Here is a 17,832-nt window from a genome sequence, read left to right as displayed (position 1 = left end):
TTTTTTTTTTATCCTTCCTCTATATTCATTTGTTTTGTTTCTTAAATTCCACATGAGTTAAATCATATGTTATTTGTCTTTCTCTGACTTATTGTGCTTAGCGGAATACACTCTAGCTCCGTCCATGTCATTGCAAATAGTAAGATATCATTCTCTTTGATGGCTGAATAATATTCCATTGTATATATATATACCACATCTTCTTTAACCATTCATCTATCAGTGGACACTTGGGCTGCTTCCATAATTTGGCTGTTATTGATAATGCTGCTATAAACATCAGGGTGCATGTGTCCCTTCAAATCAGTATTTTTGTATCCTTTGTGTAAATACCTAGTATTTACCAATTGCTGGGTTGTAGGGTGGTTCTATTTTTAACTCTTTGAGGAACCTCCACACAGTTTTCCAGAGTGGCTGTACCAGTTTGCATTCCCACCAACAGTGCAAGAGGGTCCCCCTTTCTCCCTATCCTCACCAATATTTGTTCTTTCCTGTGTTATTTTAGCCATCCTGACAGGTGTGAGGTGGTATCTCATTGTAGTTTTGATTTATAATTCCCTGATGAGGAGTGATGTTGAGCATCTTTTCATGTGTCTGTTGGTCATTTGGATGTCTTTGGAAAAATGTCTATTCATGTCTTTCGCCTATTTCTTAACTTATTATTTGTTTTTTGGGTGTTGAGTTTGATAAGTTCTTTGTAGATTTTGCTTACTAACCCCTTATTAGATATGTCATTAGCAAATATATTTTCCCATTCCAAAGATTGCCTTTTAGTTTTTTTGACTGTTTACTTTGCCATGAAAAAGCTTTTTATCTTGATGAAGTTCCAGTAGTTCATTTTTTGCTTTTGTTTCCCTTGCATCTGGAGATTTGTCTAGTAAGAAGTTGCTGCAGCCAGTGTCAAAGAGGTTGCTGCCTGTGTTCTCTTCTAGGATTTTGATGTTTTCCTGTCTCACAGTTAGGTCTTTCATCCATTTTGAATTTATTTTTGTGTATGGGGTAAGAAAGTGGTCCAGTTTCATTCTTCTGCATGTTGCTGTCCAGTTTTCCCAACACCATTTGTTGAAGAGACTCTTTTTTCCACTAGACAGTCTTCCTTGCATTTTGAAGATTAGTCACCAAAGACTATACAGTTTTAAAAGCATGGGAGTACGAGGTTTTAGTCTGATAAAATTGAACAAGAATTAATGATGGGAGGGATCCCTGGGTGGTGCAGCAGTTTGGCGCCTGCCTTTGGCCCAGGGTGCGATCCTGGAGACCCGGGATCGAATCCCACATCGGGCTCCCGGTGCATGGAGCCTGCTTCTCCCTCTGCCTGTGTCTCTGCCTCTCTCTCTCTCTCTCTGTGACTATCATAAATAAATAAATTTTAAAAAATTAAAAAAAAAAGAATGAATGATGGGAGAAATCCTGTTCTTGGACAAAAGCTGGTTCTGGACAGATGGCTGGGAATTGGCCTACCTGGAGGACCATCTTGCAATTGCAACTTTTCTTTTCTTTGTGTGGTAAGATGTCTCTCCTCCTCTGGGTTGGGTGTGGCTGACATTCCCGGCTTTCATAAGTGTGCTCAAACAATATTGTTTGAGAGTGAAGAGTTGAGTTCAAGTTGGAGAATACCAATGTGTAGAAGATAGTAGGGAGGGCTTATGGTCATTTTGTATTCTATTCTGGGGTTCTGAGTTAAGAAGTCGTAAGTTGGCCTCTTTTCATTCAATGAGTTGAAAAGGAAAAATCTAGGGCTCTCAAGTAGTTAGGCCTAGATCCTCACTGACCATTTTCATCACCTTTGACCTATAGAATGTGGGCAAGCTGCTGTGCTTTTGCTTGCTCCCCAAAACATGAAGAACACTATGGGAGGCTGTACATGTGTGGGCCGAGCAGTATATGGGAAATCTATGTTCCTCCCTTGCAGTTTGTATGCATGTTGTAAATCTAAAACTGCTCCAAAAAGTATTTTGAAAATGGGGAAAATAAAGGCACCTGGGTGGATCAGTTCATTAAGCATCTGGCTTTGGCATGGGTCATGATCTCAGGTCCTGAGATTGAGCCCCATGCCAAGCTCGTGGCTCATTGAGGAATCTGCTTCTCCCTCTCTCTCAGCCTGCCTCTCCCCCTGCTTATTCTCTCTCTCTGTCAAATAAAGTAAATAAAATCTTTAAAAAAAAATTAAAGTGTTAGTGATTATATTAAAAAATAATTTAAAACATTTTAAAAATGGGGAACATACTTTGCATTATTTTTATTAAGATTAAGTGAGTTGAAGATAAAGAACACATATTAGATATCTAATAGGTTAAAACGATTCATTTTGATTATTATTCTAACTGTAAGTTGCTCGTTTCTTCTCCAGGACAGGCCCAGGTCTGGAGGTGAGAAAGCCCTCCCCTTTGAGGGTCTCATCCTCAGATCAGTACCAGACATCACACCTAGTTATAATCTCTTAAAGCCTCGGGGCACCTGGGTGACTCGGTCAGCTAAGCATCTGTCTTTGGCTCAGATCCTGATCCCAGGATCCTGGGATCGATCCCACATGAGGCTCCCTGCCCAGTGGGGAGCTGGCTTCTCCCTCTCTCTTTGGCTCTCCCCTGGCTTGTGTTCTCTCTAGCTTGCTCTCTCTCTTTCTCTCAAATAAATAAATAAAGTCTTTAAAAAAAAAGCTAATCCTTGCATTTCCAGTTAACATTAGTAATAATACTAATACCCACAACTGTTCTTTATTGGTCACTTGCTATCTGCCAAGGCCTTTTGTATAAGTAGTCTGCATAAATTAATACAACCAATAACCCTATGATGTGGGTAGGTTTCTTAAAATATTTTACTCACAACTATTTATGCTTTGTTTATCATAGCAAAACTGAAAAATTAAATGATGGTTCTAAATCATCTCATAATCAAAATATATACCTAACATTATTTTACATGTCCAACTATGTGCTGGGCGATGCACAAAAGAAATTGATGAGACGTCATTCCTGTCAAATAATTTACTACTTGAAGAAGCAAATCAATATCTTATATCACTGAGGACAGGCCCATACTTAAGGGCTACAACAGCTCAAGTCAATTGTGCAGAGATAAGGAAGGAAGAGAGGGAAGGAAGGAAGGAAGGAAGGAAGGAAGGAAGGAAGGAAGGAAGGAAGGAGAATATGTAAATTCTCCATTAACAGAAATCTAATTGTAACAGTCAAATAATAAGACTTCTTTTCTCCCCTTCCCCTTCCCTCATGTTTTACTCTCTATTTTTAGAACAAAGAAGCAAATGACAACAAAACTTGCTCTGAGGGATGTAGATGATATTGTTGATGCTGATTTGAATTCCAGGGATGTGTTGGTGGGTGGTTGTCTCAGGGGTATAGTGCTGACAGAGAGTTGCCAACAGACACAGGCAAAGAATGCAAATTCTTTTTCTTAAATGGATACAGAGGAGAATTTAGCTGCTGGGAGACTGCTGCACAGAGCAGGGGACCCACCAGGAGCTCATGGTTCGAGATGCAGCTTCCCTAGCCCCCACGTTTCCCATACCAGGGCACACAACCAGTGACAACACCTCAAGGGGCTGATGATTGGGAGAGGGGGTAGGAGTGTGATGGGGGGTGCCTTTATGCCTCTGTGGCATTTCTTGGCACTTGTGAGAGAGGAAAGTAGCAATGTCATCCAGCGCAGATTGTTATTCATCTGTATCAATAGCAAATGAGCATTCAGTGTGTGTCATGGTGGAAATGCACTTTGCCCTAGGGATACTGACAGTCCCTTCTCATCAGTTTAGGAGCTAGTACTGTCCTGCACAGGGCTGGGTAGAGGATGCAGACTGTATTGAAGTGGTCAATCCAGGAGTCTCTGAGATCTGACCAACCCAAGTAGGATCACACTTTGATTCTGCTTGAGGTTCAGGCCTCACTGTTGGGCTTGGCAATATCCAGGACTGAAAGATACAATTGTACAAGTTATGCACTGCACAATTTGAGAGAACCTGTGGTTTTGTGATGGCCCTGGATTCTGCTCAGACTCCTATCCTTCTGCCTTTCCAGTGATCACCGTTCAATGATCACTGGTGTTCAGGATAATAAATAACCGAAAGCACTGCTAGATCTCAGTAATCAAAAGAGTAAGATGTATTTTCTACTTTATTCAGGTGAAAAATAGAAAAATGCAATAACTATCATGTTCTAAGAATTCAAAACAATATATAAAATAAAAAAGCATTTCTACATAATAAAAAATTGATTCCACAAATCCCATTTACTTAGGATTTTGCAAAATGTTACTTACGTATCCTATTGTAATCACAGCAAAGAAAAATAGACTCTTGCCAGTCTTCTCGCTTTATCAACCTTTCCACACTGGAAAACCATTTTGTGAAGTTTTCCTTTCAGGAGGAGTTGACTTTTAAATATCTGATATATATGAATCAGAAACCTATAAGTAGAACGTGAACAGTGGTTTGGGAGGCTAATTTATAGTTCAAGCCTATTCCCAGGTAAATCAGGAAGATTTGAATGAAGATGGTACAGGATATGCAGAGAATTAATACATTTGAAGGAGAAATGTAGATTGGATTGAACTAAGAAAGATTTAGCTAAGCCTGTCTCCAGTTGGGATAGAGTATAAACCCTCTCACCAGATTGCTGTTAGATTAGCTGAAGCAGCAATGTCTTTGATTTCAAAATATAAGTGGTAATTATCTCATACCCATTTATCTGAAAGCCTGCAGCAAAAACAGAGTTAAAGGCTTTTTGCAGTTCATGAAAGACTAGTGTTGAATTGGAATTACATTGTTTACTATGGCACTTTCCTATGAGCAGCTAAATTTCCACGTGGGACGACAGTTCTTTCAGATTTCTCGAGTTCAGATAACACAAACTACTTCATTTCAGCATCTCTCACCAGTTCTTCCCCCACAGAGGACACTCCGGCTAAACCAACTCCTCATCCAGACAAGGAAAAAAAAGTGAAGGACTGGAACACCTTGAGTGGGAGGAAATGACAATTGAACCGATTAGCTAATTCACAACCTCCCGCTAGTTTGAAGATGGGTTTTGTTCTAGCTTCTTTGTGCTCAGAACTTTTTTTTTTTTTTTTTACAAATGGTAATCATTATTCTATAATTACATTAAATGCCAGCTTGTGTGATCTCTCCTGAACCCTATAAAACTGCAAAGCAATTCATCTAGGCCCTGGTGAACTTTTAAAATTAGACACAATATACTGATTTAATGTGGATGCGGAGAAAACCCAGTGGGGTCGGCTGATTACTTCTGGTTATAAATATTAACAAATGAGCAAGGAAGTTTTTAATAATTTTCCCTATCTCTGTCTCATACACATACACACACGCACCCCTTTCATGAGCTAAATTACTGTTCAAGTATGATTTTCAAAATGATAAAATCATAACTGTTACAGAAATTGAACATGCCATTTTATTTATCTATTTAAAGGAGACTCAGTAAAGTGTTTTTGGAGAATTTGAAGATTAGGCTATGGGAATGTGAAAAATGAATTTGTTCACAGAGGCAGAACAGGTTAATATCCTATAAGGAGATAATGTTTGGGGTGGCTTTTTCTATAGGTCAGAAATCCTTTGTCTGTTTCGCAGATAAAATGCATTTATATTGCTATGATAGGAATCATATGCATTACTCTCAGCTTTCTACAACTTCATTCTACCCCTACAGAGTTCCAAAATACCCAGTAGAAATCAACCAAAGATGGAATTTCTGCAAAATCCAGTAATCCCCTGAAGGTCAGATAGACAATGCCCAGCACACCCAGCGTGAAAGACATCCAGCTATCTCTTTTGCCATTTGAAAAATGTGGCCTTTTCTTCCTGACAGTCAGCTAAAGTGCACTAGTTATACTGCTATTTCAGAGGGAGAGAAAAGATATCTGGAGAAAAATCAGGTAGATGATTCATACCCACACAAAAGGGCTAAATAAAGCTAAGGCCAAAATTTCAGAAATGCAAAGTTAGAAGGGACTTTAGAGATCACTGAAGACGTTCATTTCACAGAAAATAAGTCTGAGACTGCCTTCTTAGCAGTTGAAAGAAGATCTTAAACCACCTTGATCAGGTGCCTCAAGCTCTGTTGAGTGTGCCTCAGGAAACTCTTTTCTTCTTTGCTGTAAAGAATCTCCTTTCTCCTCCCTCATTCACACCCAGAACCACCCCAGAGAGGTGTTCTTCTTTTTTCGGGAATAGTAAGAGTTAAAAGACACAGAAGAAAACATATATCCATGTAATGTTGCTTTCAGTCATTTATACATGTTCTAACTTTTTTTAGCTGTTACATTTTTTAACTGAAGTATAATTAACATACAGGGTTACATTAGTTTCAGGTGTACAATATGATAATTCAACAATTCCGTACATGATTCAGTTCTCATCAAGGTAAATTTTTTTTTAATGGAAGGATAGGACATTTAAAATGGGACTTACCATAAATGGTATTTAAAATAACAGATATGTGGGCAGCCCGGGTGGCTCAGCGATTTGGCGCAGCCTTCAGCCCAGGGCATGATCCTGGAGACCCGGGATCGAGTCCCACGTCGGGCTCCCTACATGGAGCCTGCTTCTCCCTCTGCCTGTGTCTCTGCCTCTCTCTCTCTCTCTCTCTCTCTCTCTCTCTGTGTGTGTGTCTCATGAATAAATAGATGGAATCTTTAAAAAATAAAATAACTGATATGGAAAAATAACTTTATAGGTGGGAAGTAGCCTACTTCTTTGATCAAAAGGGTTGATAACCTCTGTACCTCATAGAACTAGAGGATGATGGGGACCCCATTGCTTGCTCTCTGGGTCTTCACTCTTTGGAATATCTCCACTCAGTTGGCGATCTAATATTCTTCTGTATCGTAAGCAGAGCCTCGAACTTCCCCAAGATGTTATGCTCAGAAAGAACAAAGTATCCTCCCCAAAATAAAACATCCCATTTTTATGTCTGCTTTTTTTAAAAAAATGTCAAAGGCTATATTTGTACAATTCATCTTTTTCCTGGGGCTTTTTATGCATAGCTCATTCAGACCAAAGGCAGAGTGTACATGATCAGACTCCTGCACATTTAACATTGATCCAACACAGGTCATTGTTGCTCGATGTCATTAGATATGTGCTATCTAATTGGTAGATTAAAGCTTCTTTTTTTTTTTTTAAAGGTTCTTATTAGTTAAAATTACATTGATCCCAGTAGGAACAAATGGCTTCTCAAAATTTATAGCTCATAAAAAGTCAGATTCTGATTACTATAATTATTTCTTTCAAATTGTAAAGTATATGAATTTTTCACATTAATGAGAGAAAAAACAGAAAGAAAGCAGGAAAAGATGAATCTTACTTGTCATCTTGTCTTTGTCTTCAAGTGTTAGGCTAAATTGCTATTATTTCATTTTGTTAAATTTGGCACATCTCTGTCAACAGTTTTAAAACGTGGATGGAATGAACAAATCTGCATTGTCACTCCCAAATTCAATTTAGAAGTTTCATAAAGAGAAATACGTGTGTAAAGGTAGAGTTCCGAAGGAGCTAATACATGACATTTTGTTTCTTGGGCATTTTGAATGTTTTATTCTGAACACTTCGTATTTTGTCTACATCCTCTATCCCACCTCCTCCATAGTAATTGTTACAAGGAACAAAGAACTCAAACCTCCTAACTCCATGCTCACCTTTGAGCAGGGCATAGTTGTACCCTAAAACTTAAGGAGGCTTGCAGAAAAATGGAATCATTCCTAATGAAGAAGACATTCTGTCCTGCCAGGGATAGATAAGCCATTTATTGCCTCAGAAGAAAGAATTTACCTACAAATTTAGTTAATAAATGCAAATAAGATGGACTTCAACTGCTAAGGGGAACTCGTTTAAGAAGGACAGTGAAACAGGGGGCTCTTGGGTGGCTCAATAGTTAAGGTCTGCCTTTGGCTCAGGGAGTGATCTTGGGGTCCTGGGATTGAGTCCCACATCGGGCTCCCCACAAGGAGCCTGCTTCTCCCTCTGCCTGTGTCTCTGCCTCTCTCTGTGTCTCTCATGAATAAATAAGTAAATAAAATCATTTTTAAAAAAAGGTAGTGAAACAATGTTGTTGTTTTTTGTTTTGTTTTGTTTTTGTTTGTTTGTTTTTTGTGAAGAAATAAGCCTGGTTCAAAGATGATAAAGATACAAAGTGGAATGCAAAATGTCTGCTTATGGTGTTCCAATGATAGAAATATCATATATCAGATTCATAAGAGAGGAAAGCTTAGCATATTGGGAAACCAACACCACTATATCCTCTTCTCTATCACATCTGAGATAATAAGAAATGCTGATTATAAGACATCAGACTGACAATCATGTATAAATTGCTCTTGACTACTCAGCGGGGGCAAAGTGATGAAATTTTACAACACAAGATGGAAAGATCTCCATCAGGACACAGAGTGAGGTCACTGGGACAACCCTCTCTTGTTGCTTTTACTCCTATAGGTGAAATTCTGTTTACCTAGAAGGTCCCTGGACAAACAACCTAATTACCTTTTGGGTAGTCCAGCCTCGAGAGAGTGAGTCTCAAACCCAGAATCAACAGAGGCTCCCTGGCTTTCAGAACTGCCTTCTTCAGAGTATGTCCTTTGCTCACATATGAAGCATCAAAGCACATGGTATACAGAACTTAATGAAAATACTGTCAAAATGCTACATTTAAGTGAAAATATTGTTAAATGATTACATTTTGGTGCCCAAATTATGAATTCATATTTTAATTTCAGTTTTGCTTACCTTTTTTTTTGCCTCATCTTGAGGCTATCCTGTTTGTTTAGGCTCCTTCTGATGCAGAGAACAGTAATAAGCTCAGGGCACCTTAGTTAATGAGATACATGGAGAAGTATAAAAAACTGGATGCTGTCTCAAAAGCATACAACTAAGGGTCACAGAGCATTGGGACACCATTTATCACATGTGGCATATGACATCAGCTCTGATAATTTGACAATAGCTTGAGGGCAAGAACAGAAGTATTATTTCTGGGTCAAGTTTATGTTTCAGTTCCTGCATCTACTTTTCCCATCAACTGCTTGTTTTTTTTCTTTTTTTTTTTTTTTTAATGCTACTTTGGTATCAACTTCTTCCCTCTCCTTTTTCTACTTAGCATGCTCTCTATTTACTAGGTTGCTGCTTGCTCATGACTTCTGCTCACTGCCTTCATGCTCTATCTCTCCATACCTGGATCCCTCTGTAATCTACTTGCTATAAGTTTTCATCAAATCCCCTCAAAGAGAACCTACCAAAGGCAGCTAGTCCTTGTGCCTATGGCAGGCCCTTATTGTTCAGAGCTCTTGTGCTTGGCACTCTGAGGCCAGCTCACAGATGGAAGGCACCTGTCTCTGGTCCAGTCTGCTGTGGCCAGAGTGACAGGGACACACAATAAAAACACGGTGACCCACACTAAAGGAAACCTGCTAATGGGAGGATTGAGAGGGGCTTCTGCCTAAGGACATCTCAAAAGAGGCCAGTAAGATCTGTAGTTATAGAAAGTCATAGTCCCATAATCTATGACTTCAAGACTTTGAATAAGACAGAGAGCAAGCCAAGCCAATTTGGTGTGATATTTCTGAATCTGACTCTTCACCTAAATACAAACTAGACACCGAAGGAGGACTGTTGACTCCCTGCAGTAAGAAAGTGGGGGGGGGGGGGGAAAGGGCAAATAGAGTTTTTATTACTTTTCTCATGTGTTTCAGGATAAAGTCAGTACTCAAATATTTGATTCAACCAGGAATTAATCTGATTACCAACAATCTGCAGTATCCATTTAAGAAGACATGCTAGAGACACAGAGTAGGGTCATAACTCTTAGAAATGCACTACTAAGGCCAAGGGATGAATTCATGTCAGATGCATGCTTCCAAGCATTCTTTGTACCTATATTTGCATATACTGAGGTTATCAGACAGTTTCAATAAAAATGAATATATTAATAAAAATTAGCTGGACCAAAACTCTACATATATCTTATGGGACATTTATTAATCAGTATAATCAAATCTCATATGTTACATTGAATTGTGCAGCTTTTTATCACTTTAAAATTTCCTCCAAACTCATCTTTTGCTTCTAAACAATGAAAAATATATATCTTCTTAGAAAACAAAGGTCACATCTTATAGAATCCACAGAACTTATCGTATTCATTGATCCATAGATTACCCATGGCAGTTACATTTTTTTCCTACATAGGCCTTTAGCATTGAAGTTGAAACAAAATACTGACCTGGTTTCTAAAAATGTGTAGTAGTAGTTGCTTTGCTGAAAAAAAAACAAACCCGAAAAAAACATTTCTACCTAACAAGAGATATTGTTCCCTTATGGGAAGTAAAACATCATGTCCAAGGCACTGATTTCCTTATTTTAAAAAATAGAGTAAATTGTTCATTCCTGTTGACAGCGTTCAGAATTGTATTATTTTTATCAAAGTAGAGTGATTTCTGAAAGAACACAATATACTGACTTTTCAAAAGGAGATCGTCTTTCTATGGATATGTAGCCTCTTGTGTCACTGCTATTAGAAGTAATTATGTAGAATACCAGAGAAATTGTTTTAAAATACAACTTATGTCTCTGAAACCTTATTATCACTTTTCCCAGGAATTTAGAACCAACTTATATTGTTAAATTTGTAACCAAGGGTAATGTTCTTTAAAAATTTATTTTCCTACTAGGAAGATGAAAGTTGGACAAATGCTGTTTAAGTCATGAGCATTATTAAATCATTAAAGAAGTGCAGCATTATTGAGTGTTCTACACTCAATTGTCAGCCTTGTAGACAATGAGTGCTACTTGGGAATCAGATCCATAGTTGTCAAGTATAGTGGGTTGAATGGCGGCTTCCGGAAAAGATGTGTCTACCTTCTAACCTCCTGAACCTGTAAAAGTGACCTTATTTGGAAAGAGTGTTTGTAGATTTAATTTATTTAAGGATTAGAGATGAGCAGATCATCCTAGATTATCCAAGTGGGCTCTAAATCCAATACCAAGTGTCCTTATAGGAGGCACACACAGGAGAGACACAGAAAAGAGGAAAGCCACGGGAAGATGGAGGTGGCCATTGGAGGGATGCAACCACAAGCCAGGAAATGCTGATAGTTACAGGAAGGTGAAAGAGGCAAGGAGGAGTCACCTCAAGAGCCTCTGGGGAGAGGATGGCCCTACTGTAAAAAAAAAAAATTTCTATTGGTTTAAGCTGCCCAGTTGAAAAAGCAGGACATTCAGATTTTGTAAACAGAATGCTTAGGGGAACATAATGGCTGCTTCACATTCTTTAAGGCCTCAGGACATGTTGCACTCTCTCCTCAAACTATCCCACTCCTCTGAAATGCCACTTCCTTGAAAAAAGCCTTCTTCTGAAAAACCTTCCACATCCAAGCTTGGCTTAAACATCCTGCTAGGTGCTTCTGTAACATGGTCTAACTGCTTACCACATTGTATTGTATTTACGTCGTAATTCACTCCTCTAGCCATACCACTAGACCATATAATCCTGCAGTCTCTAAATATTAGCTTTGTATTTCCAGGATCTAGCACTATCTCTGGGACAAAGTAACCATTCAACAAATATTCCTGGAATTACAGGATGAATGAATTTGGAAGTCTACTATGCTGAAAGTTTTGGATATATTGTTCATGATAGTGTGGTTTCAGAAAGCAGAATTATGACTGAAATATAAAAACTGATATCCCAACACAAGTAGGGACATCCTACTTGGAATATACTGACCTACCTTTAAATAGGCTCTATGAGGTAGCAGGCACCCACCATTGGAAATGCCCAAACAAGGACCTGACATGAGAAATAGTGTTGACGTGATTCTCTGCATCGTTTGGTTGATGGAATCAAGTGTGCTCTAGGGTTAGTTTCTGCTCTAAGATTTTTTCACTTTCTGGATCCCAGAATCCTTATAAAAGAACTAGTGCTCTTTAGTTTCAGCAATCCAATTCCATTGAATTTATTGAAGTTTCCACCACTATCACCTGTTGATACTACTAGAATTACTTAAATGAATAAGACCTGTTCATCCTCTCAAGGAGCGTATAATAACATAAGCATGAGGGTAAAAATGTTGCCCATGTAACAGACCTAAAATGCTATGGGTATTCACAAGAGGAAAAGATCACATCTAATAGAAGAGTATCAAAGAAAACAGGATGAAGCAGGTGGCTTTTGAGAAGGACCTGAAAAACAGCTAGGATTTTTAAAGACTTTAGGAGTGAGGTCTTTTTTTTTTCTTTTTAAAGATTTTTATTTATTTATTTATGAGAGACACAGAAAGAGAGAAAAAGAAACACAGACAGAAGGAGAAGCAGTCTCCATGCGGAAGTCAATCCCAGGACTCCATGATCACACCCTGGGCTGAAGGCAGGCACTAAACCACTGAGCCACCCAGGGATCCCCAGGAGTGAGGTCTTTTTAATGGTGGTTTCATGTTTCCTGATTCTCTACTAAGATCCAACTTGTATTTAATAAATTTTTTATTTAGAGAGAGTCCTACATACTCTTCATCTTTAGTCATTATAATATAATAACATTTGGCTTATGAATAGACAGTTATTCATTGGCAAAAAAGTGGGACATGGGGCAAGAACACCCAGCCAGAAAGAAATCTTTCCATATGGTCCACATAGTCTGTCACTAACTCTTAAAATTCTAGAATTAAAGATTCATTCCTTTGACTTCCATTAGTATAGTATGGCCCCATTTTCTATTCATAATAGTTATACTTTTTATTTGTGCTATCTCTGACTTTTTCTTCATCAATCACCAGAAACTATTATTTTAATCTTTCCAGAGAAATGTTTTTACTTTGTTGGTCTTGTCTCTTTGTTTTCTTTTCATCAATTTCTGCTTTTATTTTAAAAATGCATTTTATTCTATTTTCTTTGGTTTTATTCTTTTTTGAAAACTTCTAGATATGAGCACTTAGCCCATTTATCTTCTGTTTTCTCTTTTATGATATAAGCATTGCCTATGGGAGAGTGTCCAGAAAGATGAGGTTGGAGGATTTACAAGATGGTGTCTGTCTCTCCCACAATGTTCTTCACGGGCTAGCCCAGCAATTTGCAGAAAAGTTTGCCTGCCAGAATGTGCTAGTGTGACTTTTCTGATCCTTTGTCTATTTGCATTTGCAGGGTTTTGTCTCACACTCATATTTTCTTTAGGAAATATCCACATTTACTTAGCTGCCTTGAGGGAATTGTGTAGTCCTGATTACTATCTCATATTCTGATAGCAAGTTGTGGTGACCCAAAAGGCATGGCATTAAAATGTTTTCTCTAGCAGGCATACATTTTTTATCAAAAGTAAAACTTTCCAAATGACATAAACATATTATTAAATACTGATATTGCTTTATTTATTTTTGTTTTGTTTTTTCAAGTTTTTATTTAAATTCCAGTCAGTTAACATACAGTTATTAACATACTAATATTAGTTTCAGGTTGTAGAATTTAGTTTAGAATTCAACACTTACATACAACCCCTGGTGCTCATCACAAATGTTCTCCTTAATGTCCATCATCCATTTACCCCATCCCCCCATCCACCTCTCCTCCAGTAACCCTCAGTTTGTTCTCTATATTTAAGAGTCTGTTTTCTGGTTCATTGGTTTTGTTTCTTAAATTCCATATATAAGAGAAAGCATATGGTATTTGTCTTTATGGTAGTTGTCTTTCTCTGATTTATTTTGCTTAGCGTAATACTCTCTAGCTCCATCTATGTTGTTGCAACTGGAAAAATTTCACTTTTTGATGGCTGAATAATATGCCATTATATATATATATATATATATATATATATATATATATATACACACTCAATTATTACATGGAATTTATATATATATACATACATACACACACACCTATATACATATATACTTATATACCACACTTTCTTTATCCATTCATCCAGAAATAGTGGTATTGTTTTAAATAAAAATTAAAGAGTGGTGGAAAAAAACACGAACCATTAAACATACTTATTCTAAAAACCCTAGTTTACTGTCGCACAGTACTGCTTAATCTGAATTTTGTGTTTTTATAGAATTGAGAAGATAAGTTGTAATAAATGTAGTGACTTGTGTCATTCATCTCTCTGTGGATTAATGCTTTTATTCGCAAAGAACAAGTTACTGAGCTAGGTTCTAAGGAGATAGCAACAATTTATAAGAACTAATCCGTTTTGGGATATTTACAGTCCAGCATAGTAATTAAAACATTATCCGAAATAAATATAACAGATAACAAGTGACAAATGTCAAATGGGGATATGGGTAAGTGCTCTGTGAGTTTACTCCTGGGAGTTGCCCTGTCATTTTGGTTCTTTTTATAATTTTTTCCAGTGTCTAAGTTCTTTGGGGTCATGGGAACATAATATTTGGTTCAGCTCTCTTGAATCTCTTTTCTTTTTGTAACATTGAGGGGGGGAAAAAGCCTCCTTTTTATTTCAGAAACAACAGCACAAAAGTTGGAAGAGCTTAAGCTATCACTTATGGTGACTTTTTTAAATGAATAAGCCATGAATACTTCTCTGGAACTATCATAACCATTAGGAACTATAAACAAACAAAAAACCAAATCAATAGTTACCGTCACAGTGAAATTATGTCTTGTTTCTTCTTTCTAGAGGAGACTGCACAAAACACTTCATTCTCTTTAATCTGCTCTTACCCCATCATATACCATTGTTTATGATACTAACAGTAACGACAATGCAATATAGCATGCTCGGTGACTCATCAGCACCCGCCTTCCAGAGGCACTCAGCTCGCACATAGGCAATGAGTAATGGCTCATAGAGCCATTTCTTAATATCTGTAATCAGTTTTAGTCTGATGCGGTTCTCAAAATGCATTCTTCTTTTCCAATAAATGATAAATTATAAGGCTATTGCTTGGCAAAGAGAAAATCATTTTTTCCCTGGCCAAAGATTTATTTCCCAACCAAGTTTGTTTTTGAATCCCTGAATGTCACTTTCAGCTGTTTCCAATTCTCTAAACAAGTATCTGCCAATCACCCCGACATGCGAGAGGCAACGCTTGAGTGTGTAGTTATTTAATGGGAAATGTTGCCATCTGAATTGCAAAGATGGTCTGTCAAAATCTGAGAGGGTGGAGGGGAGGAATTGGGGAGGAGTCGGAAGGGGAAACCAAGGGAAGGAGGAGGGAAAAAGTCATATAGACACAATGAAGTAGAAAATGTCATAAATCTTCTAATAAAATTTCATCAAATTGGGCTAAATAATAAAAAATTATAGCTTTTCAAATGAGGCTGAAAGTCTTTGAAATATTCTTAGGAAAAGATTCCCTAAGTACAGAAAAATTGTAAATAAGATTGTAGGTCAAAATCTCAGCAAATTGGGCTAAATAATAAAAAAAAAGTATAGTTTTTTAAATGAGGCTAAAGTCTTTGAAATATTCTTGAGAAAGGATTCCTTAAGTACAGAAAAATTGTGAACAGGATTGCAGAGATGCCGGTTAACCTACATAACAATTCTTTACATCTTTTAGTAGTGTCTGTTTGCAAAAGCAAAGAGATTGCCTGTTTTCTTGTACACAAGAGCAGCTTTCCCAAGTCTCACCCGACAATCCTTTGTTAACCACCAATGTTTGTCACTGCACCATTTACCAGAATTGAGTTTTTAAATGTTATGTAATTCAGGTTTCTCTCTACCAAATTGCTTCAAATGAGTGAAGTTATCAGCTAACTAGGGCCGATAACGCTAATAATTATTATTTTGTAGTTCTACATGATTCCTTTGTTAATATTAGGTAGAATAAGGACATCAGGATATTCACAGAGACTGGGCAGGCATTTTTTGATTACAGACAGGTGCCTGGACTTCAGGGTCAGCACAAGCACCTGCTTTGCTTACGGTCCCATGAACCCGATGTTCTCACAGACGTGGTGGGGGACTACTTTCTCCTTCAGAAAATTCCTCCTCACCTGACTTCCAGTTTTATCATCTTTACATTTTTCTTCTTGTTGTGTGATGACTATTTCATGCCCTTTCACCGGTTTCTCTTTCTCTATCACGCTTAATCAGGTTCCCCTGGCTCTTTGGTCCACTTGCACATTTCCTCTTGGACGCTAGCATCACTTCCCATGTTGCAGTGAAGCCAAGTTAATTTCTTCATCTGCTGGGTAATTCTCAAGTTAAGACTTCTGACTTAACCTGTTTTCTGGTCCCCAGACTATTTGCAACCAGACATCTCTACCTGATGTGTTCCACAGCCACCTAAAACTTGATATGTTTAAACTGAACGCATCAACTCTCTCTGCTCCCAAACTTATTCCTCCTTTGTTCCTTAACTTGGGGGACACTGGTCAGACTCATTGCTTAAGCAAAGTGCTCCTCCCATATCATACCTGTTGACCCCTGAATCAGGCCAATTTTATCTCCAAAATATCTCTCAACTTCCTCTCCACTCATCATTCTTTCTACCAGTGTCATAATTTGGACTATGGACTCCTTACAATGCATTTTGATTTCCCAACAAATAATTTCGGTCTCACTCTACCATATACTTTGTATTATAAGCACAGTGGAGACCATTACCTAAATATATTATGTCCTTCTGAGAAGCTTGACTTTATTTTAATGATTTACCCTCTGCCTGGAATTTCCTTTTGATGTACCCCTTGTGAACATCACGTCAAGATTAGGACATGAGAGGTGGAGTCAGAGCCGATATGATCCTACTATTCCACTTACTAAGCATGTAACACTACACAGACTGATTTATTCTATGCTTCAGTTTCTTTGTCTGTAAAATGGGAACAAACATACATACCTCATACAATTTTTTCTCACTTTCTAAAAAATTAAGACTTTGTTTTAGGTTTACAACCCCAATGGAGGAGAAGGTATAGACATTTCCCATATACCCTCAATCCCCACACATGCATACCCCCTCCTCCAGTTTCCATATCCCCCACTAGAACAGTACATTTGTCATACTTGATGAACCTACACTGACACATCATGATCACCCAAAGTCTATTGTTTACCTGTTCAATCTTGGTGTTGTACATTCTATGGATTTGGACAAAGGTGTAATGACACGTATCCATCATCGTGGTCATTATGGTGCTGTATAGATTCTTCTCTCTGCCCAACAAATCCTCTGTGTTCCATTTATTCATCCCCCACCCCCACATTGTCAACTCCTGGCAACCACTGATCATTTGATTGTCTCCATAGTTTTGCTGTTTCCAGAGTGTCACTATAGTTGGGATCCTACAGTATCTTCTCAGATTGGCTTCTTTTACTTAAAAATGTGAATTTAAGATTTCTCTATATCTTTTTGTGGCTTGATAGCTCATTTCTTTTTTAGCACTGAGTACTATTCCATTGTCTAGATGTGCCACAGTTTCTTTATCCATTTATCAACTAAAGTTAGATAAAGTTTCCAAGCTTTGGCAGTTAACAATAAAGCTGCTTGAACACCCATGTGCATTTTTTGTGGGGACATGAATTTTCAATTCCTTTGTATAAATATCAAGGGGCATGATTGTTGGATCATATGGTAAGAGTATGTTTAGTTTTGTAAGAAAGTATCAGATTGTCTCCCAAAATCACTGTATCATTTTACATTCCCATCAGCAATAAATGAGAGTTTCTGTTGCTCCACATCCTCACCAGCATTTGGTGTTTCAATGTTTCAGATTTTGGTAATTTAAATAGGTGTGTAGTAGTGGTATCTCATTGTTTTAATTTGCATTTCCCTTAGACTTTTAATGTGGAACATCTTTTCATATGCTTGTTTGCCATTTAAATATTCTTTGGTGAAATGTCTTTTTTTGTGAAA

At 37.7% G+C, this 17,832-nt stretch overlaps 1 protein-coding gene across 1 annotated transcript in view; it reads right to left on the bottom strand.

The window, feature by feature from the left end:
- FAM216B (family with sequence similarity 216 member B) overlaps positions 1-17,173 on the bottom strand; it is a 72,856-nt gene extending 55,683 nt beyond the window's left edge. The window contains 1 exon segment of the mRNA XM_077855542.1: positions 17,033-17,173. The gene's annotated coding sequence lies outside the window, so the exon portion shown is untranslated.
- Positions 17,174-17,832: the final 659 nt, after the last annotated feature.

This window comes from Canis aureus, chromosome 17, assembly GCF_053574225.1.
Source record: "Canis aureus isolate CA01 chromosome 17, VMU_Caureus_v.1.0, whole genome shotgun sequence".
Classification (NCBI taxonomy): Eukaryota; Metazoa; Chordata; class Mammalia; order Carnivora; family Canidae; genus Canis; species Canis aureus.
Note: the sequence above shows the minus strand (reverse complement) of the source record. Positions and strands in the feature narration are given on the sequence as shown.